Source organism: Maylandia zebra, linkage group LG2, assembly GCF_041146795.1.
Source record: "Maylandia zebra isolate NMK-2024a linkage group LG2, Mzebra_GT3a, whole genome shotgun sequence".
Classification (NCBI taxonomy): Eukaryota; Metazoa; Chordata; class Actinopteri; order Cichliformes; family Cichlidae; genus Maylandia; species Maylandia zebra.
Window position 1 is genome coordinate 30,634,272 of NC_135168.1, and position 27,896 is coordinate 30,662,167.

A 27,896-nucleotide genomic window follows, 5' to 3' on the forward strand; every position below is an offset into this window, starting at 1 on the left:
TGTGTCTGTAACTGTGGTTTGATGAATTGTGGATGACCAGAAGTGTTTTACCACATTTATTCTATCTTTCTTCCATCTGGAAGTCAGGAAGAATAAAGTACAAACCTGCTGTGTGAAGTGAGGATCCAATGGTCTGTGACTGATCCAAAGCTTACATTTCACTTCAAACAATAAAAAGAAAACGAACAAAAAGCTGAAACTGAGATCTTATTTGTCTTGTGCTTCTCTGCATCTAGACATAGGTGATAGATAGGTGTTTCATGATTTGGTTCAGTGGATGAGCTACCACTAAGTATTTCCCAGTATATTAGCCTGAAATGTACAAGTGAAGATAAAGGCAGATGGGACAGGACTTGCTCTCCACCAGACTTATAGTCATGTGAAAAAGAAAGTTTGTTTCAAAGGAAAATGTGCAGTCTTGTGTTTTGGCAGTTTCCTGGTCTGGAGTGTTCAGGTGTGTGTACACACAATGCCACAATCTTCCCAGGTGTGGAAATCCTTGCACAGTCACATATTGTTGTTTGAGCAGTAATAGGCACTGTGTAGTAGCGGTATGATTCAGCTATCTCTCACTCATGTTAAGAAGCATGGGTAGGATTTGTTCATTTAATATATGTCAGGGACTTAATGAGTGGCTACACAGAAGGTCCGGGCTTTTAAATAACAGCTGGTAACACAAATAATTAAGAAAATATGGCAATTTATTGGTTAATTATATAAATCTATCCCACACACAAAATAAGCTCGTGGCCAGTGTTGGTCAAGTAACTAATTACTGATTACTTCCCCCAAAAAGTAATCCCGTTACTTTACTGATTACTTATTTTCAAAAGTAATCAATTACTTAGTTACTTAATTACTTTTTAAAAACACGATTTACAACATGAATAGGTGATAAAGCAATAGATCTTTCAGCCCAATTCTACTTTTTCTGCATAATCCATCATACAAAATGTAATCAAATGGAAAAGTCCCTTTTTAAAACTTGTTTTATCAGTTTTAATCTTTTAACTTTATGCATCAAGCAAAAATGTAATTATATGCACCATTCTCTGACTGGAAGAAATTTGTTTAATATTTAAACCTATTTTCTGCACATTCCAGCACATAAAATATATATATTTTTTGTGTGTGTTTACACTCAGTCTTTCAAATAGATGCAAGTAAAACAGAGCAGAAAATAAATAAAGTCAAAGACTAACTTAAAGTAAGGTCAGTACTTCCACGCTTTAAACGCTGCACGCTCATACTCTCTCCCGCACTCAATATATGATCCATTGTTAATCTGCACACAGCTGTTGTCACGAACGTCGCACTCGCTTACGTCACTGTCATGAGACATTCTCGCAAAAAATCACGGTTTTAGTAACGCAGTAACGCAGCGTTCCTACGGGAAAGTAACGGTGATCTAATTACCGTTTTCGCAATAGTAATCCCTTACTTTACTCGTTACTTGAAAAAAGTAATCGGATTACAGTAACGCTCGTGACATATTGAGTAAGTGATGAGAGAAAATAGTGTCACATTACAGATATACACACACTAATGCAAACAAAAAGTCACACAAGCTTGTGACATTTCAGAGACTGGCCTTTCTGACCGTGTGTGATATACAAAGTGTCATGAGTGTTTAAGAGTGTGCTAAATCCAGGGTAGCATATTGCATTAATAAGTGTCAGCATAAAGAGCTAGTCGGGCCTCTGGCTTGGTTTTACTATTCGTTCTGAAAGAGAAAACAGTCTTCAAAGGTTACACTCAGACAGCTGAACTCGTATGAGCATTATTACAGCATTTTCCGCTGTATTTGTGAGGATTTCTATGAATGTGGGTGGGCAGCACAGAACTTTCTCATGTTTTTATTTGAGGAAAGGTGCATGAATGCTTCAACACATACAGAAACTTATTTACACAACCACTTTAACTGCTTATATTAATCATGGATCAAAGAATATCCATACTGCTTGGCACTGACAGAAGGCAATAACTCGAATAACCACTTGTTGTAACTAAGATGAGCAGGTGAGCCTCTGTGAATCCAAAACATCCTGCAGATGGGCTACAGCAGCAGAAGAGCACACCTAGTGCTGATCCTGTCAGATAAGAAAGGAAACAGAGGCTAAAGTTCACACAGACTCACCAACATCGGGCAATGGAAGATTAAGAAAAAGTTGCCTGAACTGATGAATCTTGATTTATGCTGTGACGTCATATTCATAGGGTCAGATTGATGCAGAAGACCACTTTTTTAATCTTATGTTTGTCTCTTTTAATCAGTCACAGCCACAGAACTTATGGACAAAACTTCTATGCGTAGCCAAGTGGCAGAAGCCTTTCACTTGGGTGGTCTCAGAATCTCATCTCTGCTTTTCACGGATGATGTGGTTCTGTTGGCTTCATTGGGTGATGGCCTCCAGTTTACACTGGAACAGTTCACAGCGGAGTGTGAAGCAGTGGGAATGAGAATCAGCACTGTCCCCACTCTAGGTCATGGACGAGTTCCTGCCTCAAGTGGAGGAGTTTAAGTATCTCGGGGTCTTGAGCAGGAGATCGACAGACAGATTGGTGCTGCAGCCACAGCGATGCAGACGCTGTACCGGTCTGTTGTGGTGAAGAGAGAGCTGAGTGTAAAAGTAAAGCTCTCAATTTACTGGTTGATCTACGTCCCTACCCTCACCTATGGTCACGAGATGTGGGTATTGACCAAAAGAATGAAACTGCGGAAACAAGCAGCGGAAATGAGCTTCCTCCAAAGGGTGGCTGGCCTCTCCCTTAGAGATAGGGTGAGAAATTCAGCCATCCAGGAGGGGCTCAGAGTAGAGCCGCTGCTCCTCCACATCAAATGGAGCCAGTTGAGGTGGTTTGGGCATCTGATAGGGATGCTCCCTGGGCGCCTCCTGGGTGAGGTGTTCCAGGCATGTCCCCCCGGGAGGAGGCCCCGGGGCAGACCCAGGACACGCTGGAGAGATTATATCTCTCGATTGGCCTGGGAACGCATTGGTTCCCCCAGACAAGCTGGAGGAGGTGGCTGGGGAAAGGGAGGTCTGGGCTTCTCTGCTTGGGCTGCTGCCCCCGCGACCCGGCCCCGGACACAAGAAAGAAAATGGACGGATAGATTTGTCTCTTTTTTTTTTTGACACTGTAATTTTTATTGATAGTTTTGTCACAGTTTAAACATAGACATGTTTTGCATTACAGGAGAAATAACCATGCAAGCACACAGTCAAAACAAAACAGAACTAAAGCGAACAAAAGGTGTGGGTGCCAATTCTAATCAACTACCGTATGCATGTCTGCCTTTGCTCAGCAGCATACATACTCCAGCTTATATATGTACTTTTATACAGGCATGCATCAATAGATATACAGAGTCATAGACCTTAAATGTTTTGTTCGTTCATTAATTTTCCTTGGTGCCATACAATGTCCACTTCTCCCACTTAGCAACGAAAATATCTTCCTTTAATCTGAGAATGTAAGTCATTTTTTCCATTGCATAGATTTCTCCAACAATATTTAACCAGTCTTTTGATGAAGGCGGATCCAGTTTGTACCAGTTTCTTGTTATAGCTTTCTTTGCAGCTATCAATAGGATTTTTGTCAAATACAAGTCGTCGTACAGAACATACTCTCTAATATTCCCAAGATATACAGTTTTAAAATTGTGTGGTAATTGGTAGCCCAAGATATTGCCTATTACAAGACTCACGTTCTTCCAAAAATTATGCAGTTTCAGGCACTCCCAAAACACGTGCGTATGATGTGCTTCCATGTTACCACATCTTCTCCAGCATGGCAAACTGCCTTGAGTCTGTTTACTTTTGATTTTTGGTGTAATAAAGAATCGAGTAAGGTGTTTCCACCCAAATTCTCTCCAGCATCTTGAGTTAGTCGTTGTGTTCTGGGTTTCACACATATCTAACCATTCCTCAGTTGAGATATCAGTTTTTATTTCCTGCTCCCATTTCTTTTTTATGTATTCAGTTGATGTTGCCGTGTTCTCTCTTAGATTTTTATATAGTACAGAAATCTCCTTGAATTGGAGGCCCCTGTATGATTTAATTATACAATTCAGGATGCCATAAGACGTACGCGAACTTCGTATTTCCTTTGAAAAGTAGTCTCTGAGTTGCAGGTACCGGTAAAAATCGGTTTTCTCTAGACTATACCGATCTTTTAAATCTTGGAAACTCATCAAATGGCCATCTTTCATTACTGTACAAATCGCTGTTATTCCTTTTTGTTCCCACTTCCTGAATCCTGGGTCGTGAGCACTTAGTATATCACCAACAACATAGGCAGCCCAGTTTAACATCTTAACCTCCCTTTCCAACTTACTTTGTTTAATTAGGCCAAACCATATCTCTAGAGTGTGGGATGTTATAGGATCAAGGAAATGCTGTAAGGTTTTCTTAAGTTGCTCATTTCCAAGAAAAGTCTGGACTGGGACATCCCGTACTTTTATTTCAATATCTTTCCATTTAGTATTAAAGTTCTGATCACACCACTTTATCGCCGGTCTGGTTTGGGCCGCATGATAGTAATCTTTTAGATTAGGGAGTCCCACACCACCTTGCTTCCTAGATAGTTGTAATGTTGTGTATTTTATTCTAGGCCTTTTACCATTCCATACAAATCTAGAGATGAGCCTATCCCAGTCCTTGAATTTTTCCACTGGGATCTTAACTGGCAGAGATTGGAAAAGGTACAAAAACCGTGGGAGGACACTCATTTTTATTGTTGTGATTCTTGCACTAAAGTCTAGTGTAAGAGTTGACCATCGGTTTAGATCGTGTTTAATCTGAGTGGTCAGCCTATCATAATTTGTTTTAAAAAGGTCACTCAATTGTTTAGTCACGGTTACACCCAAGTATTTCATTTGTTTTGCAGTCCAGTTCAGTCTAAACTTATTTTTAACCTCTTCAGATGGCAAATAGTTGAAAGCCAGTATCTGAGTTTTGGTCACATTAATTTTGTACCCCGAATGTTCAGCAAAGATATTAATTACATTAAACATTGGAATTAAAGTTTGGTTTGGATTTTCTAGGTAGAGTATGATATCATCTGCAAATAAGCTGATGATGTGGTCTTCCCCTTTAATACTTATTCCTCTCACCTCCTCACTTTGTCGGATGGCCTGTGCCAGGGGTTCAATATATAGAGTGAAGAGAAGAGGTGAGAGGCAACAACCCTGACGGGTACCCCTCTCGAGAGAGATTTGCTCCGTTAGGCTGCCATTGATTCTAATTCGAGCTGTAGGAGATTGGTAAATAGATTTGATACACATCACAGCACCGTCATTAAAACCAAACCTTTCAAGCACGGCATATAGGAAGTTCCAATCTACACTGTCGAAAGCCTTCTCTGCATCCAGGCTTACTAGGGCCGCACTGCCCTTTTTTGTTTGTATCGAGTTAACTATTTGGAGGGTCCTTCTTATACTATCTAGATTTGTCTCTTTTAATTGTCAGTTTCAGCTGACAACGTCTGGACTTTGGGTTGTATGTGTTAGCTTTATTCCTTTCACATGGCTACTCTTCTCTCATCCTGTCCTAGAAGCCAGAGGGAAAGATGTTAATTCATTCATATAGCATAATTGGAAGATCTGAGCAATCACATGCTTGTGTTCATGTTTAAGGAATGTGTGTATGAACTCACAAAGAAGTTCACTAACAGCCAAGATTTTCCCGAAGCATTCGATTTTAAAGACCATAAGCAAACAAGCCTTCCCACAGACTGCTTAACATCCCCACAAGCAGATTATTAATTCATCACGTTAATGTCATAATATTCACTTCTTTTTCCAACCTTGGCACTAGCGCAGCGGCCTTCATGTTTTGAGGCAGTTTACCAACAATCCTACAATCCTTCTGTCCAAACGAGCTGTGCGAAGTGTCACAGATGATTGACTGTTTTCACTGAGCCTTTCTATAAAGACCAGACCTGAAAGAAATAACTTTATAACATCCTCCCTTAATCCTTCAAGGTGAAGTTACTGTAAAATCTACTGCAAATAATGAGACAAATCAGAGGAAAACTAAGAAAAAAAACTCTTTTGTTAAAAAATGGAGTAAACCTCTCGGAAAATGTAGGAATCCAGGAATTCAAATAAAAAATAAAAAGCTTGTTTCCAAACTAGCAGAGCAAGAAATTCATTATTTGAGGGAGAAATTGGCTCCAAGAGTACAGCCAGTTTTATAGTTTCTTAACCAAATCTCACAATAGTCTCAATTTCTTTCATTTTTATGCCTTTTTTTCCCCTGTTTCCCATCTTACGTCCTGAACTTTTACTTCCTTCTTTTTCTCTCTTATCATTCTTTTTATTCTTTTTTCCTATCATCCACCCTTCTCTCTCTTCTTCCATCATTTCCTTCACCCTTTCTCCTCACCCGCATCCTTTGTGTATTTTCCTCCATCCTCATTTTCTCTCATTCTGCCTCATCTTCCTCTTCCTCTCTCCCCTCCTCCTCCATCTCATCTGTCTCTTGCTGAGAGTCTGCGTCAGGGCAGATAAATGTTGGACAGATGTTATGTAGAAGTCTCGCCCTAGGTGGCTTTACTAAATAAGAGAGTGTGTGTGTGTGTGTGTGTGTGTGTGTGTGTGTGTGTGTGTGTGTGTCGCCTTGGTTGTCCTCAGCCAAATAAGAGGAGAAAAAAAATGCCTCAAGTTGTTTCCAGTACATGCCCCATGCCGGCCTCAGCGCTGTGTGTCTGTGACACTTAGAGGCTGTTTTCTAGTCTTTAGCGGTGTGATGCTCAGATTTAAAAAAAGCATTACCTTCAGAGTGCACAACAGATTTCCTGATGCTCTTCTGACATTGCATACATTTGGGAACAGGAACATTTGGGGTTTGTTTTGTTTTTTCTTTCTTTGATTGCTTCACTTGATTTCTTTTTACTTTTTATGTTTCTTCCCCCGTGGACAGCAGGACAGAAAAAAAGAGAAAAACAATGAATGAAGAGGAAGATGGGTTTTCCTTCCTGCTCCAGCTCTGCTGGTGGTCAACTTTTCGCGCTCTCTTTTTATCTGTTAGAGCAACATTTAGCACTTTGGTATGATTAGCATTGCTAAGGACAAACATCCGTGTAGAGTAATGGAAATGGATTTGGTAAGTGGACTGGCTGATTGAATGGCTCGGTCAGTGACTGACAAGCTGAGAAAATGAGAGACTGACTAATTGAGTAAATTGCTAAATGACTGAGTCACTGACCAGCTGTTTGTTTACTTACTGACTTAGAGGCTGAGTAACCGATAGACTGACTAAGCTTCCATCCAACACTGCCTGCTGAAGAAGCGTGGGAAGATTTCAGTGTCTGGGATTGACACACGCTTATTGACAGTAGAGTAAATCGTTATTCACAAGCACCTTTCTAACCTTACTGAGCACTTCAATCAATTTTACACTGCAGTTGTCATTCAGCCTTTTGCTCTATTTTCTGAAAAAGCTAATAGTTAATTACATATGAAGTTCTGTACACACACACACACACACACACACACACACACACACACACACACTATTCATATAGAATTTTATTTCGAACATGCAAATATAATTTAAATAACAAGAGAAAAAAACAAAACTTAAAAATCATCAAGTTTTCATGTATATATCTATGTCAACAGCATGTGTGTGCTCGAAAGGATGAAGTTTACATTTTTCCTGTTCCTACCACCTTATTTCAAATTTCATTGCTTACAAATCCATATCCAGAATTTAACATTATTTGCTTCATATATGTTTAACTATGTGCAGGTTTAACACACTGAACATACACAAAGAAAACTAATAAATAACATTTTCAGCACGTAAACCAAAACAACAACAAACTACATTTTTACAGAAACTAATCACCCTGTGTTTAACACCCGTTTAATCTCTGAGCTTATTTAATATCTATGTGACAAACACCTTAATGAACACTTAAGCTTGGGTTACACTGGCCTTGATATTATTGTGGGGACATCTCAGCGACATAATGCTTTCCCTAGCCGCTTACCCTAATCAAAAACGAACGCCTAACCTAAACCTAACCATAACCATAACTAAAACCACATTTTGAGTCTCAGAAATGCCTTCAAACTTCTGGGGAACAGGATTTTGGTCCCCATAAGGGCTGTTGGTCCCCGCAAGGATAGTAAACCACTACAGCAGTCCCCAACCTTTTTTGCGCCATGGACCAGTTTATGGCCGATGATATTTTCACAGGCTGGCCTTTAAGGTGTCGTAGATAAATAAAACAAATCAAAACCAGTACTGGTCCCCCCAAAAAAGAAGATGTATTCATAGCGCACGGGAAAAGACCCAGGGAAACAGAGTTAACGATAAAAAACGATTTTAAAAAAACGATAAAAACCGACAAACCAACCGCTGAACTACTATACAAAAATATTAATACATGTACACACAACACACCAAATCCATATCACTCTAAAACTAAAAAAAATTTAAATTACCAGTTACCTTGAACCTCGATGAAGTCGACCCACCTTCTAATTAGTTGATGAAGCCTCTGTGTTTGCTATTCAGAGAGACAGTCTTGCTTTATGTTGATTGATTGTATTTAATGAATAAGTGAGCTGTTATTTTGTATTATTTATGAACTGAAGCAAATGATTGGCTGATAGAAGAACTGGAAAGTGTAAGGATGTTATTTTGATGCGTACCACCTACCTAAGCATTTTTTGCAGACCATGTACACCTTTTCTTGGAAACAGTATTCCCTGATAGCTGTGCTCGCTTTCAGGAATGCTTTGAAGAGCGTAACAATAAATTTGAGGTGCAGACTTGGCCTCTGAATTCCCCAAATCTCAATCTAATGGAGCATCTGTCAAATGTGATGGATAAACAAGTCCAATCCATGGAGGCCCCACCTCTGAACTTACAGGACTGTCGCTAACATCTCAGTGGCAGATACCACAGCACACCTGCAGGGGTCTAGTGGAGTCCAAGCCTCGATGGGTCAGGGGGGACTAACACCATATTAGACTGGTGGTCTTATTCATGCACCCACTTTTGGCCTGTTTTATCATTTCCTTCACATCGTATCTTTTCTTGAATACATTTCACATCAGTCTGCATTAACCCCTGGGTGAAAACAGTCCCCGGAAAATGCACAGTTGTTCCCTGTTTAATTGTTTACTCATGGTTCTCAGCTGTTTAAGTACATCCCCCCAATAAATCGGGACAACACTTGGAGAAGAACAAGCATGTTGTTGGGATTTTCATGGGATTTACCCACACTGACAGAGGCTTCTGAGTTCTGCAGGTGTTTTTGATCACCATGCTAAATTACTGGGTGTTACTGCACAGAATTGCAAGATGCATATGACTCACTGCATGACTACATGAAGGAGTAAGAAGCTGAACATGTCTACTTCTTATTAGGTTTAGTTTTCACATCTTCATGAAGCAGATGATGATGATTTTATGGCTAGATTTGACAGTACTGAAATTATAAACATCTCTTTTCCTCCGCCTGTTTCCTGATAATAAAATGTGATCGTGTTAAAGAAAATTGGAGATAGAACGACTTTAAATTTGCTCTCTCTAGTGATTTTCTAGTAGCTCCTCTTTAGAAGTAAAGTCTGGTAGAGGCCTATTTTCTTGCAAAAATATGCACCGCAATATCAATACCTTTTTGAAATTCATTCCAGCACTATCTTTATATGGCCTTCACACAGCCTTGAGTTTCTGCCGGTAATGCAAAACACCGCTGTTTGATTGATGAACTCTGGACAGTGTGTAAGCCTGCCTCTTTTTCCTGTCTCCATGTCTGCCATCACTGCAGTGCACAGAAAAATAAGCTGTTGTGTTTGGGAAAAGTGAGTGACAGCAGGCAGCAAACAGCCAGACACCAGCTGAGATCTGATTCACTGAGATCAACAAACTCTGCCTCTGCTGCTGTAATGTGCTCTGTTTCACACTGTCAGAGAGTGACAGCTTTACTGACTGACTGGCTGACAGATTGGCTGAGTGACCGTTTAACTTTCTTTTCTTTACTTTGCTCTCTTTTTCTTTCTTTGAGCAACATTTAGCCTTACTGGCCTGCATAAACACAACCAGGCTGTCTATACTCAAACAGCGTTAAGTAATAGTAGAAAAAGGCCTTTAGGGCTATCACACGTAATATTGTAACACTAATTTCCCCAAACACCCCGACTTAAAAAAAAAAGGTAATTCATTTGCCCACAAACACACATACAGAGAGAACTCGCAGAGGAAGACCCGCCCCCACAAACATAACAGTGTATGAACAGAGAATAAACGCTTCTATACATACACATAGACACAGCAATATGAGCATGGAAACACACATATGCAATAAGGGCTATTATGAGTTAATTACTTTCCTTAACCTAAATCAATCACTCCTAAAGAAGTAGTGCGTGTGCTTGTGTGTGCCTGCAAGCTATTAGAGCCAAGACACGAAAATCTGAGCATCTATGTGTGCACCTTCCCTGTGGCACAGCAGCATTGACCCCTATTAAAGTGTATTAATAGACAAGCTAACTGTTCAGCATTAGAATCTAAGAACTTATAGCCAAGATAATATTGTATTAAGACTGCATGTTTGTGTATATGTACACATTTGCACAGGCAAGGTTATCTGAGCTAGCTTCAGGCTGAAATGGAGATTTCCTTGTCAAGAATTTGTGATTCATTTTCTTTCTCATTACCCTGCACTGTAACGCTGTTATGCAGATGGAGTTACCTTCTGGGTCCAACATTTGAAAGTTTTTACTTTAAGTTTCCTGTATATTATAAAGCATCACACAAATTTGCTCGTGTTTTACATCACCAGCTTTTACTGATACACAGCTAACCCATGGAAGAGGGTCTGCTATTTTACCTCTATTTGAAAAAAGGCAAAAACACTGAGCCTGTACCTGAAGCTAGTAGACATGTCATTTTACAAAACACCCAACACCTCTGCAGGTTGGACAGGTTCATTATGTCAGTGGAAACTTATTACAAAGCTGTCAAAGATCGGAACAAGAACAAAAAGTACCCTTTAGTGTGTGTATGTATATATATATATATATTATATAATGTCAGTATGGACCATGAATAATTGAGGGGCAGTTCTAAAGGCAAAAGAATCAACCCAGCACTGGCCACGTGTACCTAATTATGTGGCGGGTGCGAATGCTAAAGTAGGTTAAGATAGTGAACATACAAAATACGACACCTGCAGATTCAACAAACACACATTTATATCCAAACCAGAACTGGGGCATGGAATAGGTCATTGATCACAGACTATGAGACTTCAGCATTACATACTGTGTTTATTGCACCACAGAACATGCAGCGTTTAATAGTCTGATGAAGAGCAGGTGTTCTCGAAGCATTATACTTTGAGCAGTGCAGTAGATGAGCAGCATGCAGCCGCAGGGTTTGGGATTTTTTTGCATAACATTTTTATTGCAAACCAGGTAAAAATATAAATCCTTTAAATTGAATCTTTTTCACATTTTGTAGGAAAACAAAGAGAAACTACAGTTTATCATAGAGACAAAATCACAGCTACAGCCATTAAATATACTTAATGGGGACTCACTTTACTGACTAGGCAATACATTTTATATATATAACAGTAGTAATAAATGCCTATTATTTATTTTGTTGCATACATTTGTCACCCTTCCAGTTTTACAGGGTGAAAATATGCCTGCAATCTGGGAAAATCCATCTCGCTTTTAAAGTAATGCAATTATTAGGTTTCTCCTAATTCAAAAAATTTAGGTTGTTCTTAGATTACCAGAAACCCAACAAATTGTGCAGTATTTGTGTCGTGTACATGTAATAATTTACCAGCATGTTTTCATTGTTTGCCAGCGTGCTGAAACAGTGTTTCACTCTCCAGGTCAAAGTGACACAAAAAACATGAAAAATAGACAATATATAGTGTGTTGGCACGGTAACATTTTTACCTAGGTATTTATTTATTATTAGCTACAATGGCACCTACTCAGATTATTAATATAATTAATGTTTGAATATCAACTTTTATATTGTCTGTCAATAAGTCACATTTCATTCAGTGTCACAAACTTTGAATCTGCATATTGAAATGTTAAGTTTGAATTGCACAATATTCTATTTATTTTATTATGTTTCTTGCTTCTGGCGTGGACTAAGCATGGCCTGAATTGCCGTTGCCCCAAGTAATATATTAGGAATGTAGATAAGTGATTAATCTTTAATCATAAATCACAATATCAGTTTTTAATTATCAAAATTGAGAATAAAATCTTTATATGATCTTTATATTTTACTGATACTGCTGAAGTTCTTTTCTGTTCTGCCATTTTTTCATTTATCATATTACCTTAAATATTTCCACTATATTTATGATCAATAGTCATTATAATAGTGAAAGGAATCTCAGGCGTGTTATTACTTAGACCAAAAACACTGGAAGCTAAATTACACATCCACAAGAATCAACATGTAAACACAACGTATCTGAAATAATGAGCACAACAACGCTGAATGAGGAATTTGAAGGTGAACAGCGAGACTCAGATGCTTGCTCTGTCAAACTCTGAGCTACGAGTTAGTCTTTTACTTTTTCTTTCTTTTCTTGTGAGCTGAACGTCTTTGTTATCCGTCCCCCCAGTGGCGATGGAGGCACATTGTTGCCAAATGATCGCTTAGGCCCCCTCCACCTCCCTAATCTGCAATATGTTCAGTTTGGCATGTCTGCTAATATTTGATACCTCTGGGGCACCTCAAAGACACACACACGTACACACGTACACACAGATCTGCAATATGCTCCATTTGGCAGATTGCCTCATAATTGGTACCTTTTGCACTTGTCGCTCGTACGCACAAACAAATGCAGACACACAGGTGTATGAGGAACGCTGTGAATTTCATTCATAAAAAAGAAGTAGCATGTAAGGATCGTTATATTGGTGGAAAACAAAACTCCGTTTCTGAGCTTTGATGAGAATTTGCTTCATTCAAATTTGATCTTGGGGACAGAGGCGATCCCTCACAATCGACACAAACACCCCGGCTTTCTGCTTGGCAGAGCGAGACACAGGCAGGCGGGCAGGCGGGCGGGCAGGTGTAATGTGCCATATGTTGACTTGGTTAAAAGTGCAGCCCTCTTGTGGTCTCATTATAGTATCCAGGTAGATTTTTCTTAGAGTCTTGCTGTTTCTCACACACATTAATACACACATTATTTGTATCAACACAATGTGTGTCAGGAGGCGTTTAGCTGCATATCACCACTGAAAGACTGACTGGAAACAGAGCGTGCAAGCAACATCGGGGATGCAGTCTGAGTTGTATTTCTCATTGACAGGATCTGTAAAGTGCAACTTTGCTGCTGAGTCAGCACACACACACACACACACACACATAAGTGCACACTGCATCTTTTGGGTGAGTAGACAAGTATGCACACAAGCGCATACACATTAAAACAGTGTAACTCGGGTTTTCTTTTTGATTATCTTTAAATGAATTCAACAAGCATCCACAGCTACACGATATCCTTTGTCAAAGTAACTTTCATATTTTTGAGAAGGCAATAAAACAGGCAGGACATGTTTGGCTCCCATTAGGTGAGTTCACTCTGGCAGGTTAGCTGTTTGATGGTCAGGTTTGGTTTGGATACCCATCGATCCAAACCAGCCAGCAGCAGGATCTGAAAATAATGAGCCCATATTGTGCAAAAGCAGAAGATGTCAACCAGACCACTAACGCTGTGACATTATTTTTCCAGTATTTAGTTTCTCACAGCACTAGTTTTAATATACTAGACGGCACAGAATATATAGAACGTGAAAACCACACTGTCAGCGCTTAGTTGATAAGGATGAAAATATGAATTCAGACATGGCATGAATGGGGGCCCTGCATAATTGTTAAAGAGAGAAATGGTCCCCTCATTATCTGATGAGGCTGTGGTTAGCTTTGACCAGACTGTGCATGACTTTGGCTCTGTTACACTCAGCCAGGTTTGGCCTCTGTGTAAAGACAATACAAACACTGGTGGGAAGCCAGCAGCTCAAAAGACTGTCTCAGTGCCACTTGTATATTAGGCCATGGCAAAGTTTTACCTGTTTTCCAGCCAGTAAAGTCAACTCAAACTTTGTGTGGCACAATTACAAGTCAACATTGTAAAAGGCAGATAAGCGAGACACAATGTGACGCCTGAAACCAACAACACACAAACTTTTGGAAACTGGCAAACCTCAGTATGAGGATGTAGACACGCTCTCTGTGGTGGAATAAGGCAAAAGTATTTTGCACTGTAGCTGTAAATGTCACTTCCTCTGCTTTTGTTAACCAAAACAAAACGAGGTCAACAAGAACAGACAAGCAGAAAGAAACCCTGTAACGCTGATTTGACTTTTCAGTCATGCTGAGATAAGCAAAGGTGTTTCAAATTCAAATCACTGTAATTTGGATTAGTCTCGCAATACATCATCATTCAAACTATATGATATCTGACATGTTGCACAATGTTTTATTTAAATGAATTAATTCATTTAAAGTTAAACAACAAAGAGAAACTGCCTCCCATTGTCATGCTTCTGAGTCTTTGACCCAGTGTTTTGTGTTTATTGGTTAATTTATATTCTCAGCAAAAAAAAAATTCTGTCACAACTTCACCTGCTTCCAAGGTGCACGAAGGGGATGAAGGAATTCACAAAGCAGGAACTCCAGCAACACTTGAGGGAAGATGAACAACTTTAATAATTCTCATGGCCCTGATGAAGGCCACAAGCCGAAACGCGTTGGTCAATTATTAAAGTTGTTCATCTTCCCTCAAGTGTTGCTGGAGTTCCTGCTTTGTTAATTTATATTCTTGCAGTGTTGTCATTCGTGGGTTTCTGCTCGTGTTTATTCTTAGTTAGTTTAGGTTTCTGTTACTTTGCCTTCCCTGTGTTCCTCGTCTAATCACGCTTGTCTCCATGTTCCCTCTGTCTCCCCAGTCAGTTGTGTCTCATGTCTCAGTGTCAAGTCTGCGTCTTTGTGAATGTCTCCTGTTTCACTTCAACGGTCCCTGTGCCAGTGTATCTAGTTTTGCCTCCCTTATCTCATTATGTCTTGATTAGTTCCAGCTGTGTTTCCCTTTTCCTCATTACTTCCTTGTGTATTTAAGCCCCGTGTCTTCCTTTGCCCTTTATCGCTTACATTGCATAAAATTGTTTATATAATCTGCAGGTCGAATTTGAAGGCCAAGTCGGTGTATCCTTCGTGACGCAACCTATCCCAGAATTCATAGTGCAGCCCAGCCAATTCGTTTCCAACAATGGCGGCAGCGACTTAATTTTAATATTACTCTCTCTGGGTCACAAAATGAACTTTTAAGACATTTTCAGCCATGAATGTAGCTGTGTAAACTTCGAATATCTGCTTGGTTTATCAAGACATCACATATTTGCAAAAGTGCTCTGACGTTTTCTGAAAAGTCTGTTACCCACCATCTCGAAGCTAACAACAACAACAACAACAACAAACATTATTTATATAGCAGATTTAAAAACCAGTGGTGTAACAAAGTGCTTAACACGCAAGAGAGTAGGATGAAGTAACAGGGAAGGATGAGGGCTATGGCAAGGTACCAAAACATGCTAGCAGGTTGAATGGCATTAAAACACAAAAGCAAAAGAATTGCATATAAAAGCATAAAATAAAACTAAGTGTAAAGGATAAAACAGCCAAAAAATGAAAAAATGATTAAAAGTAATTAGGACTAATCCGAGATAAGAATAAGCATTAAGCTAACTAACAAGCAAGCGTTAACTGCTAGAAAAGGCGAGGCTAAATAAGTGGGTTTTTAACTGCGATTTGAAGGATTGAATGGAGTCGGACTCGCGTATAGCGATGGGGAGGTTATTCCATAAATCCGGTGCAGCCAAGGCAAAGGCGCGGTCACCTCTAGTCTTCAGCCGAGATCTCGGCAGTACCAAGAGTGACTGGGAAGATGATCTTAATGCTCTAGTAGGACTGTATGATCTAAGCAGCTCAATGAGGTAGCTTGGCGCTATATTGTTAATAATTCGGAAGGTAAGCAGCAGGATTTTGAATTGAATGCGATAATTAACGGGAAGCCAATGCAGATCAGCAAGGACAGGGGTAATAGAGACACGGCGCCCACTACCAGTAAGGAGACGAGCAGCCACGTTCTGAACAATTTGGAGTCTATGGAGAAGAGTTGAGTTAAGACCGAAGTAAAGGGAGTTGCAATAATCCAACCTAGATGTCACGAAGGCATTGATAAGCTTTTTAAGGTGCCTATGCGGGACATAATGTCTGGCCTTGCTAATAAGATGCAATTGATGGAAGCAAGATTTAACAATAGAAGACACTTGTTTGTTGAATTTAAAAGAGCTATCCAAAAATACACCCAGGTCACTAACGGTGTCGGTGAGGAAACTGTTAAAGGAACCGAGGGCGTCACGGAGTTGGCCACGGGAGGTCCAGGCTCACTACAGCCCGGGGGGAACACCGCACTCCCGGCACATTGTACCTTGACCTCCCAGTTGGCTTCGAGCAGGTGGCCTCTGAAGGATGCGGCCAAAACATTTGCAAGATCTCGCAAAACTTTTGCCTCAATTAGCATGCTTAATATTGAAGTTCATGACAGTAAAATTTGAAAAAAATTGAACAAATATGTTTTTTTGGGGGGAAAGGATGCCGAGAGAAAGCATCTTCACTCTGAAAAGGGAGCGTGAGAGAGAGAGATATTATTTTAATATTATTATTTATTTTGCACATAAATATCTGAAATCAGAGTGTCAGTCAGAGTGATGCTTCATTAGGCTCCTACAAAAAGTTTATTTGCTCACGTCTTCATAGCTAGTAAACACACTGCAGCAGTCCTGAGGGCAGCAGCCACACAAAGCCTGAACAAACAAGTCCTACATCTCCTGCTAAGTACCAGCGTCCCTCTCAGGCATCGCAGTGGTCTTCAGACCTCCTTGTCCTGGAGCTGTGGAGCAATACGGGGACTGAGCCCTAGAGAAGAGGCTCACTTTAGAGCTAATCCACTGAGGCAAAATCCAGTGGGGAGGTTTCTCTGGTGCTAATGGGATGTTGGAATGATGAGCGTGCTGCCTGTCACTTCATTTCCTCAGCAAAATCATCATCTGTGTTCACTGGAGCATGGTGAAAATTGGCACCCTAAAGGCAGAATATAAAGCTTGACAGAGAGCCATCTTTTGTCCTTCTCGTGTTGTTTAAGGGCAAAACATAATCTCAAGTGTCTTTACCTCAGAGGCAGTTGAGATTAGTCCTAAACAGACAATCTTGCTTTTGTTGTTTGTTTGTTTTACTTCAATCACGGCGTTGTGGTTCGCCAGTTTAGGACTGACCAGCAAACAAATGGACAAAGAAAGAGTAAAGCAGTACTGAGTCCAAGAACCTTTGTGTTACAGCGTGTGGAAGATCTTTTTGAAGTGTGTGCCGTGCAGCGATTCCTTCTTTGTGTGTCTGCTGCTTCCAGCATCACAATTACAAAAAACTACAAAAACTGCTTTCACAGTGTCACACATGTGTATGCAAAGATGTGTGTCTGATACAGTGTGAGGATGGGACGCTATTACTTCCAGTATAATATGCTAACCAGTCATATGCCTCCCTTAGAATATTTTTAACTGGAATAACTCCCACTGTTGGAACTTCAGGTTCAGGTGATGGTTATGATACCATGTTCTCGACTGCAGTGATCGGGTTTTCTGTCAGAAGTTCAGCTTCAAATTAACATAAATTATCAAATTAAACAATCACATGGACTCAATGCAGTTAGGCATGTACAAATGTCAGGATGAGCAGCTGACGTTCAAAGTGAGCATCAGAATGTGGAAGAAAGGTGACCATTTTGAACATGATTTGGTTTTTGGAACCAGAGTATTTCAGAAACTGCTGATCTGCTGGGATTTTCCTGCAGAACCATATTTAGAGTTTACAGAGAGCAGTCTTAAACTGAGAAAACACTGAGTGAGCGGCACTTCTCTGGGGGAAAATGACATGTTGATGCAGAGGTCAGAGGAGAATGACCCGTCTGCTTCCAGCTGATAGGGAGCCAATTATTCAAACAACCACTCATTATACCCAAGGTATGCAGAAGATCAGATGAGATAGAACTGCAGGAGACCTAAATGGAGGAAATTTAGGATACTTGTACTCAGAAAAATATGAGATAAGTGGAAAAACATTCCCATGGTCTGATTTTCTGCTGCTACATTCAGATGGTAGGGTCTGAATTTGGTGCAAGTAAATATGAAAGACTGCATTCATTGTGGCTTCTATCAATGGTTCAGACTGCTGTTGGTGGTGCAATGGTGGTCTTAGTACCAACTTAGCATCATCTTTATGCTACAGCCTAACAAAGTGTTGGTGCAATCCAATGGAACACCGTGAGGATGTGATGGGACAGGAGATTTTCATCATATTGTAGATTTGCAGCTGACTAACCTGTGTGGTGCTATCATCTCAATATGAACCAAAACTTCTGAGGACTGTTTCTATCAGCTTGTTGAAGCTACAGTATTAAAATGAAACCAGTTCTGGAGGTACAAGCAGGTCCAACCTGGTACTAGCAAAGTGTGACGACAGATCTAAGACCCCTGTCATTGTGTCCTTAGTGCTCTTTTCATGGAGTTAAAGCTATCCAATAAAGCTGCCAGAATCTATGTTACACCACCTTAGAGCCTTTTAATAAAACTCTTTCATAATTTCTGTCTGCTTGTAATGAATATTGTTAGATTATTTGCCCATGTCTTGCCTCTGTCTATTCTTTTTTTTTTTACATAACTGCTTTCTTTCTCCCTGTAGCATCTTTCTCCATTTCTTTCTGTCTCTGAGCATACAGATAAGTGAATATGAAACAGACATCATTATATTTCCCAGTCCTTTGCAAACACAAATCTTACACCCCTCAGCTAAGCAATGAATATTTTCTCTGTGTTTTACACTCCTTGTTTTTGAGCACACACACAACACACATCTACGCGCGCGCGCACACACACACACACACACACACACATGCACTATTCAATTCCATTACAAAGAGCACTGTCATCAGTTTCTCACTTTCGCAGTAGTGATTCCTTCATATTGTTTTAGGAGCATTATTTAGATTTTTTTATAAACATCTTCAGAAAACTTCTCTTTTGCACCTCAGCTACTTCTTACTTGAAGTTGTTTGTAATGTTTAGCACTTTTTGCCACGCAGATGCTGGAGGATCTGGGATGTACTGTAATGACTCTAAGGTTAAACAGTTTGTAGAAAGTACTGTGCAAGCTCATTTACATTACAGGTGCTGTAGTCAGCACACACTGGCTTAGCTACTGACTACACATGCTAATTATCCAGAGATTTCTATTAGCAATTCCTGTGAATCAACTCTGAGTCATGACCTCCTCTTTAACATGTTTGTTTTTCCGAGCTGCACAAAACTCTCCAAGGGATTTTTCTTCAGTCAGTACTGACAAACTGGACAAACTAGTAGATTTCTTTTTAAAGGCAAAACATGTTTTTTATTAAATATTTCAACCAGTTAATCAGCTTTCTTGAAATTTGATTCATATGTCCAGGGGCTAAGGTGATAATCTGTGAAGTATTTCTGCTGGTGAGCTTCCCCAGTCTGCCATTCAATCCAGTGTATGCCGTGGAGATAAACACTCAGCATGTCAGGTAGTAATATTACCACATGGTCCTGCCCCCACAAATTAATGCTTGTCCATTCAAAGAAACATGATCCTGCGTGGTCCAAAAGAGAAGAATTACTGGTTTTAAACAGAGAGATCTGAGTTCTTTGTGAAACTTCATGAGCATACTGAAGCAATAATTACATGGGCAGCAGTACAGCAGTAACAGTAACAAGATCCTGGGTTTGAATCCATCAACTCGCTCGGCCTTCCAACGTGGAGTTTGCATGTTCTCCCCGTGTTTGCGTGGGTTCCCTCTGGGTACTCCACAGTCCAAACACATGCAGTTAGTGTGGTTAGGTAAGCTGGTGATTCTAAATTGCCCACAGGTGCGAATGGTTGGATGTCTTTCTGTTCCAGCCCTGTGACAAACTGTAACCTGAAAGAAAGAAGGAAAGACTGAACGTTTTAGCTGCCTATTCTCAAACTGCCAACTTTCACAATCTATTCATTGGAGCCATTGGAACAGAAAAACACTGCTTGTTTTTTTAACAAAGTTAAAAGGACTGTCACTTACGTAGCAGTGCTCATGTGAATAAATGCATGTAAAGTATCTGTCGTTTTCATCAGTGTTGATCCTTTTGATGCTGCAGGACTTTTTGTAGACGCGCATCTATTGAGCACCATGCATAAGCACACACTGTATGTGTGGTAAGGTTTTTTAACTGATCATCAGCAAATGGGTGTTCACAACATGTTTCACAGAACTGAGAAAATAAGAGCCAAACAGTAAAAACATACTGCAAGTTACTTCAGTGCTGATACTTTACTTAGTTTAGAATACAAGCGAACAAACTGCAGATACAGTAATAATACATCAATAGCAAATTATGGACTTAGCTAAACTGAACTGGAGCCACACAAAGTCCCAGATTCATATCTTTAGTTAGCACACGATTAAATGTAGGTAGTCATCAGAATAAACTATTTATGCCCCAAAATAATAACTTTAAGTCATTTCAGTGTTTATATTTTTCCATTTTGTGACATGGAAAATTTACACTGTAAAATGTCAGATTTGATTAAATTTGGTCCAATGACATATGTTCTGCCCTCGCACTTAACTAGGCAGACAGACAACCATCATCCCATGTAGAAAAACCACACCGTTGTTCCTTTCTGGTGGATTTATTTGATTGGATGCCATAGCATGGCTTTGTCGAAATACATGAATGGATGAATGGTAAAACTGTAAACAAACACAAAATATCCCATGTGAGCTAATATAAGCAAACATTCTTACAATTAGAAGATGCTATGACTTGTTACTATGCAAAGCAAAGCAGAACGAAACAAGCTAACAAGCTAACGTTAGCGGTTAGCTAGCGCTAATTAGCGTTTAGGCTAATGACTAATAAAGCACATCATTGAGTCAATTTGCTTTCTCAAAATATCACAAACAACACACGGCAGTTAGTGCTAACATAAAACACAACAATACTGCCAACTTACAGACTGTGCTGGCTTAAGAGGTAGCATAGGCAGGCACAGGAGTAGCAAACTGTCCTTCTCCCGTTAGACAGGAAGTAATGAGAAGTAGCACTTCCGGTAGAATGTCAAAATAAAATGAACAGTGTGCCAGAAACGAATAAAGATTGCATGAACTTGTATAACACTACATAACATGAGTGGTGACTCTTAAGGAGCCAGAACAACATATACATGATTGATATACATTCAGTTTATACCAAGCAAAATTTCCTTAATGAATAATTATTTGAAATAATGAAAATAAAATAAATTTTCATATATTTCACTTACATTTCACTCCAAATTATTGCTTCATGTTTACGAGTGCAAATGCATTTTTTGCAGTGTATGGAGCATTACAGTAGTTTTAGTTCAATCTTAATAAATATTGCAGGACTAAACTTAATACTAAAAAAGTAAGCAAAGCTCGAGTTCAGACAATAATTCTGATGGCTAAAGAACCAAATGGGACAGGCAAAAAAAAAGCTTGAGTTCCATAAATACAATCAAAGAAATTTCTCATGCTTTATTATTTACCCTGAAAAGGTGTAGTGTTGCAATAGTGAAAAAATATTTTGTATATATTATCACCTGTATCTCTTAACCTCTCTAAATTTGTCTCTCTTAGATGAGTCATAAATAAATGTTAAAAGAAGACGATTAAGTAGAATTAGAAGCAGCAAAACAGGAAAAACAGTTTAGTGAAAAAAAGAGATGCATGAATATAATTCCCAGGAAAAGGTTTGATTTTAAAGCAGAGGTTATGATGGTGACAAGTAATTTAATTTGATATTATTTGACATGGATAAATTGGGTCAATATTACAAAGAGCTGCTAAACGTTAAACTGTGGCTACACGTCTCTCTTTGTACGTCCCTCTCATGGGTTACAGGTCTGGTTAAATGACTCTGAAATGACAGAACCAATTAATTTAAAGAATTTATACACGGACAACCATAATGAAAGGCACTCCTATAACTCTTATCCAATTTGTGCATGTGGAAACAGCTACCATACAAGATGAACGCAACTGTCACACCTGTGAGAAACAACAGACGTTGTTGCCTTTGTTTTATTAGACCATTTATAGTGCTGAGAAAATAAGGCAGAAGTATGACTCTTACATGGCACTCAGTTCTTCTGGAGTGTGAACACGACACTTTCCTGAATATTTCATGCCTGTGTAAGCACTCCTCGAGATGTATCTTTGAGTGTCTGTGACTCAACTGCTGTATGATGTGAAGATGAAACCCAAGAGGAGCTGGTCTCCACTCAGGAAGTATCTGTACTGTGCAGACACGGTGTAGCCTCAGTTATTGTTGTTGGTCTGTGATGCCCTGTGTTCCATGGCCCTTAAGTGGCTGAGACGAGCACAATGAGTGCATGGTTGTGTCAAAAAACACACAGCAATCCACAAACAGTGTTTACACAATTTCCAGGAAAGGCAAACTCGCAATGAAAAGAATGAACCGGCAGTTTTCCGTTAAATCTCTGCTGCTCATTTAGCATTTCATATCACCCTCTGCAAATCTGACTGCATGAGAGTCTTTTGGCTGCTCTTTTATCTTTTCCTTATGGCACAGGATCACTGCTAGTAACACTTCTCATTTTAGATTACCCGAGCCTTCAAAGCCACAGGCTTTAACCTTGCTTGTCAGTGTGGCGACTCCCACGTGGATCTCCTCGTTTGATGGCATAACCACTCATTTAAACAATTTGTTGTTGGCGTTAGCTCAAGGCTAAATAAAAAGGGTCTGTTGGTGCCACAGTGCTGGTATGAATTTGCACAAGGTAACACACAAACCTTTAATGAAAGGTATTCAGACATCAGCAGCAGTAGACACAGCTAGAACCACTTGGACAAAGTTCAAACCCCCCTCTGTACCGAGCATGTGTGTGTGCTATCAGCAGATGGGGACAGCGGCAGGTTGTATGTGCGGCTGTGCCCACATATGTGTGTTGTAGGAGGTCCTCAGTGCTTCCTCAGTGCTCTTCATAAAATGACCTCGGGAGTTGTGGGTGTTGACATTTTGGAGCCTAGCCAGCCTAAGAGCTCTCTAAACAGACATAACGCATCGCTGCAAAAGCCCTTTGTGACCTGTAAGGTATCCGTGTGTGGGTGGGGGAGTTTCCATTCAAGCATCCCCTGAGAGCCTTTGAGCTTCTTCTAAAAACTTTTCAAGCTTCAGGTTAGTGAACTTACTGGAGCAACGTAGTTGTTAAAATGTAGCATGTTCCTCATAGGAGTTTGTGGAGCGCAAAAAGGGGCTGAAAGACTGGATGTAGTCAAAGGAAGGGGGGAAAAAGCTTGAGATGAATAGCATTATCACGTCATGGCTTGCTAAAAGTTTGACATTTTGTGTACAGCTTGCTCTACAACCCCCAAGTCGCCACTTGGCCTTCTCAGTATTACAGATAACTGTGGTCACTAAAAACAAACAGTCAAAGTGAGAAAACGTGTTAACTTTTGTTCTCAGAATTTGTCTCAGTAGTCTGACTATCCAGTTGTTAAGTGATGATGTATGAAACCTGCTTCCAGGTCCGAACTACTCTGTGTTTATTAAGGCTGTTGTGTTTTTAACATGTTTTAATGCTTTGTATCTTGTTCTATTTAATCTCAACAAGCCCCTAAAAACAGTCAGTGATCACTGTCGGCCTCTCTCAGTTTTTATCATCACTGTTCATTTTAAAGCTCAGTCTTTAACTACAGCCCAGCCCCTGCAGCAGTATATTAATGACTAACCTCGTATTGTGGATGGATTATCTCAGTTGTTCTCCTGACTGAAGTTTGGTCCGTTTACAGCATCCTGCCATGCGATTGCATTTGTCCCTAACCATCAGGAACCCTCACGTTAACTTTTATCGAGTGGGGGAAAAAAAGTCACAACACTGATGAATCCTTGTCTCAGTGCAATCCTTCACATCCTTTGGTTTCTATCACTTCTGCAGCTGTTGTCATTGCTAATGTATTTGCTTAGATTTTGTGTTTAAAATATTGCATTTTTCTATTTGGTGATGTTTTTAAGCTGCAGCATGTTTGACCTCTCAGGCTCACCAGAGAATTCTGGTAGAAAGAAAAAACAAAGTCATGACCTAAAAACATTTTTCAGTGGCACTAACCCCTCTATACAATATTGATACATCACAACTTTCATTAAAACTGAATAACGTGTAGCACTGCTTGAATAAAAATAAATGCTACAGACACATTTATATACACAATAAAAGTTGCCTGGTTGCTGTAGCTAAAGACTAAAAGACAAAGTTATTTAAATCCTCTCTACACTAGTGTCATTGATTTTCATAGATAATGGTATTCATTCTCCTGGTCTGCCCAGGTGGCATCAATAGTGACTTAACAATATTCAGCTTTTATATTCAGATCAATACATCCTAATCCCCAACATTGATTTTACATGCTGAATATGTATGTCAGTGAAATGTGCCCCTTGTCACTTTCTGTTTGTTGTCCATTTGTTCCCTGTGCATGTGGAACACACAGAAGATTATACCAGATCAACACATGAGCATTTCTTGGTATGGATGTGGGAGGCATGATACTGGGGTAGGACACACATTCTAAGTGTTAAGTGTGTTTACATTGTTCTTTGGTACCCAGTCTTGTGTGTGGTGCGAACAAAAAACCCTCTGTAATAACTTTGGATGGTGAACAAACATAAGTTAGAATAAATCAAGAAATGTCAGGGTTCAGATTCCCAGTCATAGAAAGTCCTCTGACGGGATAGAACCGCGACTATGTGTCTCTGTTAGGCAGCACCTACATGTTATCTCCCAAACTGCTCGTCCACCTCCTGCCTCAGTCGCCCTCTCGGGCTCGCAGCTTATGTACCAAACCTGAGGAAGACGTTAAACTGAGCTGGATTAAAATGACTTGTGTTCAAATCACAAATGCATTGTGAGTCATCAGGATTCTGCATTTACGAGCTTATCAAGCTTGTTTTTTATTTTTCCATTTGAAAGACACAAGCTGAAGATTTATATAATTTTTTGTAAATGATGACATATGTGTGCACGTGATGTACGTAGACGTATAGTTAAAGGTTAGGTATGACCTCTCTGCTGACAAAATATGTGAGTGAGAGACAGAGAAAAGGAGATTTTGTCACTGTCTGGACCCCACTCACCACTCTCACTGTTCATTGGCTCTCTCCCCTCCTGTTAATGTCTATGTGTATAAAAATGAAAAATGCATTAATGGCTGAATACGGCCTAGAGAGTGACAGTGCATTGACTGATGACTGAATGAACAAGCTCATTATTAAAGGTCTTATCACCCCTCTGCAGATGCACTTACACACATGCGCACACACACACATGCGCTCACACAGAGTGTGAGAGAGAGACCTCAGTTGTTCAATGTCATGAATGCGTTTGTCATCATAATCAACACTTTGGCCTAAAATCACCTTTTTGAAAAGTTTTAAAAGGACCTTTTGTAGATCAGTGTTGTCCAAAGTACAAAAGCTCAGATGTGGTTTCTCTGTAAACATGTAGAGACACACATAATGGTGCGAGTGGTGCAGTGTTGGCGCTGCTAGTTTAAGTGAAAAAGACGTGGAAAGACAGTCGAGGAAGTCATCTTAATGACTGAATGTTGAAAAAATAAATCTGCTTGATGTATTTTCATCAGCTGTAATACAAACAAACAAACAATCATACGTTCATCTGCGATTATCAGAATCATCATTCAGGGTGTTACATTTTCGAACACCATCATGCTTTCCCAGTTTACAGAAAGATGAATCTGCCAGCTCATACCAAACCTTCATGACAAACTTTATAGTCAGAGGCTGTTTATCTGTTTTTAAGGTGGTTACATCCTCATATCCCTTAAACATTCATGATGTTGTGATTATATAACCTGTAGGTAACTCAGAGTCATGTAGAAAATGGCAATTTAGATATTTATCTAATTACCAGGAAAATGGACACAGTCTAACAAGGTGCATGGATACAACACTAATGCAGCAGATATGAGAATAATTCTGCTCCATTTAAATTCAGACCTTCACATAGTTTTTCCAATTATTAATAATCAGTATTGACTGGTAATTATATATAACAGCTGGGGGAACTGCTTCCATAACAGTAATGGTATTAGCCAGACTCATTCATTATGATGCGCATAAAGTATAAATAAATATATCCAAATGCAGCTTAGTCTGTTTTTTTTTTCTTACCAAGCAGAGGGACCAAGCTAGACTTGACCCAAAATGCAATAGAAAATTTTACATTTTTAATACATTTTGAAGCAGTTACAGTAATGAAAATACATCAAAGGTGTCACTTTAGCTCATCGTGCTATTTATCCCCCCCCCCCCCCTCCCTTTTTTTTTTTTTTTACCACGATTAACCAGATTGGACCAAAGATGTACGATGTAAATGTCTAAAATATAATATATTAGTTTTCTTTTTAATTTGTACCATCCTGAATGTTTTCAGCAAACACATATTGCCAGCCAGACACCAGATGATCAATTTTGCACATCCTTAAAGTTCATTTTAGTGTCATTATTTAATTATGGTAATGTTACTGATTGTCATTTTGTTAGCTAATGCTACAACTATTTCTATAGTGAAATCAGAAAACAGGAATATAAAAGTAAGAATTTATAATAATGGAAAATGGAAAAGCTTTAGGGCGCCGGCCCTTTGAGATGCCTGCACTAGACTTACCGCTCAATCTTTATCCCCACCCTCACCTGCTATCACGAGCTTTGGGCAGTGGCTGCTCCTCCCTTAAAGAGGCTGAGGAGTTCAGCCACATGTTTTTAAAGAAATGGAAAACTTTGTTACTGATAGCAAAGCAAATAGTAAAATCCTCCCTTTTTATGCTTCCCTTAACTTTATTTTATCGAGCTACCTTCCACCAACCGATTTCTGATTTCCTTATATAAACTGTTCAGTCATTATGTTCTTTTATTTTCTTCTACTTAATCGATTGCTACTTGACTTGCTTTTATTGTGTGAAAATAATTCAAGAAGCTGATGCTTTACTTTCCACTTCGGCATCTTGACGGTTATTCAACCTGTTTAATACGAGCCATTGTGAGAGATTGAAAGCACTTTAGCGTACAGATAGCAGAAAGATAATTAGCTTAATCTCCATGGGTGGCTGAGTCCCCTTCAGCCACTATGATGGAAATAGTGTGCGTTCCCATCCATGCTGTCGGTGGGACCAGCGGCAGTTAGGTAACAGTCCCTTAACTGATTTGAATCAACTAATTAGAATCACTAACTACACTTCCTCCCTCCCTCTCTCTATCACACACAGATACACATGTCTGTGTTTCAAACTGGAGCTGCAGCAGCCAGCTGTGCTCGTCGATAGCTTCTCGTTATTCATATGCCGCTTATTATCTGTTTTAGTGTTCAGCTCTAAGTCATCGCGATTCTTTCTCTTTCAATAATTGTCTTATATTTCCTGCTCTCGCAGTTCTTAGGTATCATTTTTTGCAACTAGCCACAAGAGATCAAAAATCTCTGGGGGTCACAGTCTAATGGGTCTTCGTTGTGATCCTCAGAAGAGAATTTTACCTTCGACTAAGACTCATCGGCAGGCTTCAGTCACAGTTCCTGCATTAACGCCTGTTACAATTACATTTTAAATAAAAGGATGTATTTCATGGTATTTCTGTGATGTGTTAGTGAAAATGTGAATATAAGTTTTAAAGTTCCCTGAAAAGGTTTTGTAAAAAGTCGTTTTTACAGTTCACTGTA

The 27,896-nt window shown here is 39.6% G+C and overlaps 1 protein-coding gene and 1 long non-coding RNA gene across 7 annotated transcripts in view; one reads left to right on the forward strand and one right to left on the reverse strand.

The window, feature by feature from the left end:
- Positions 1-27,896, forward strand: part of il1rapl2 (interleukin 1 receptor accessory protein-like 2) — a 499,122-nt gene that overhangs the window by 364,954 nt on the left and 106,272 nt on the right. The gene's annotated exons all lie outside the window — the stretch shown is intronic.
- Positions 19,498-21,298, reverse strand: LOC105941189 (uncharacterized). Of its 2 annotated transcripts, XR_003024675.2 has the most exons (4): positions 21,138-21,294; positions 20,203-20,392; positions 19,830-20,064; positions 19,498-19,737 (listed from the first exon to the last, which is right to left on the reverse strand). It is a non-coding gene; the product is annotated as an uncharacterized LOC105941189 (long non-coding RNA). The 2 variants fall into 2 exon arrangements; XR_013101128.1 differs by having other exon boundaries at positions 19,498-20,064; positions 21,138-21,298.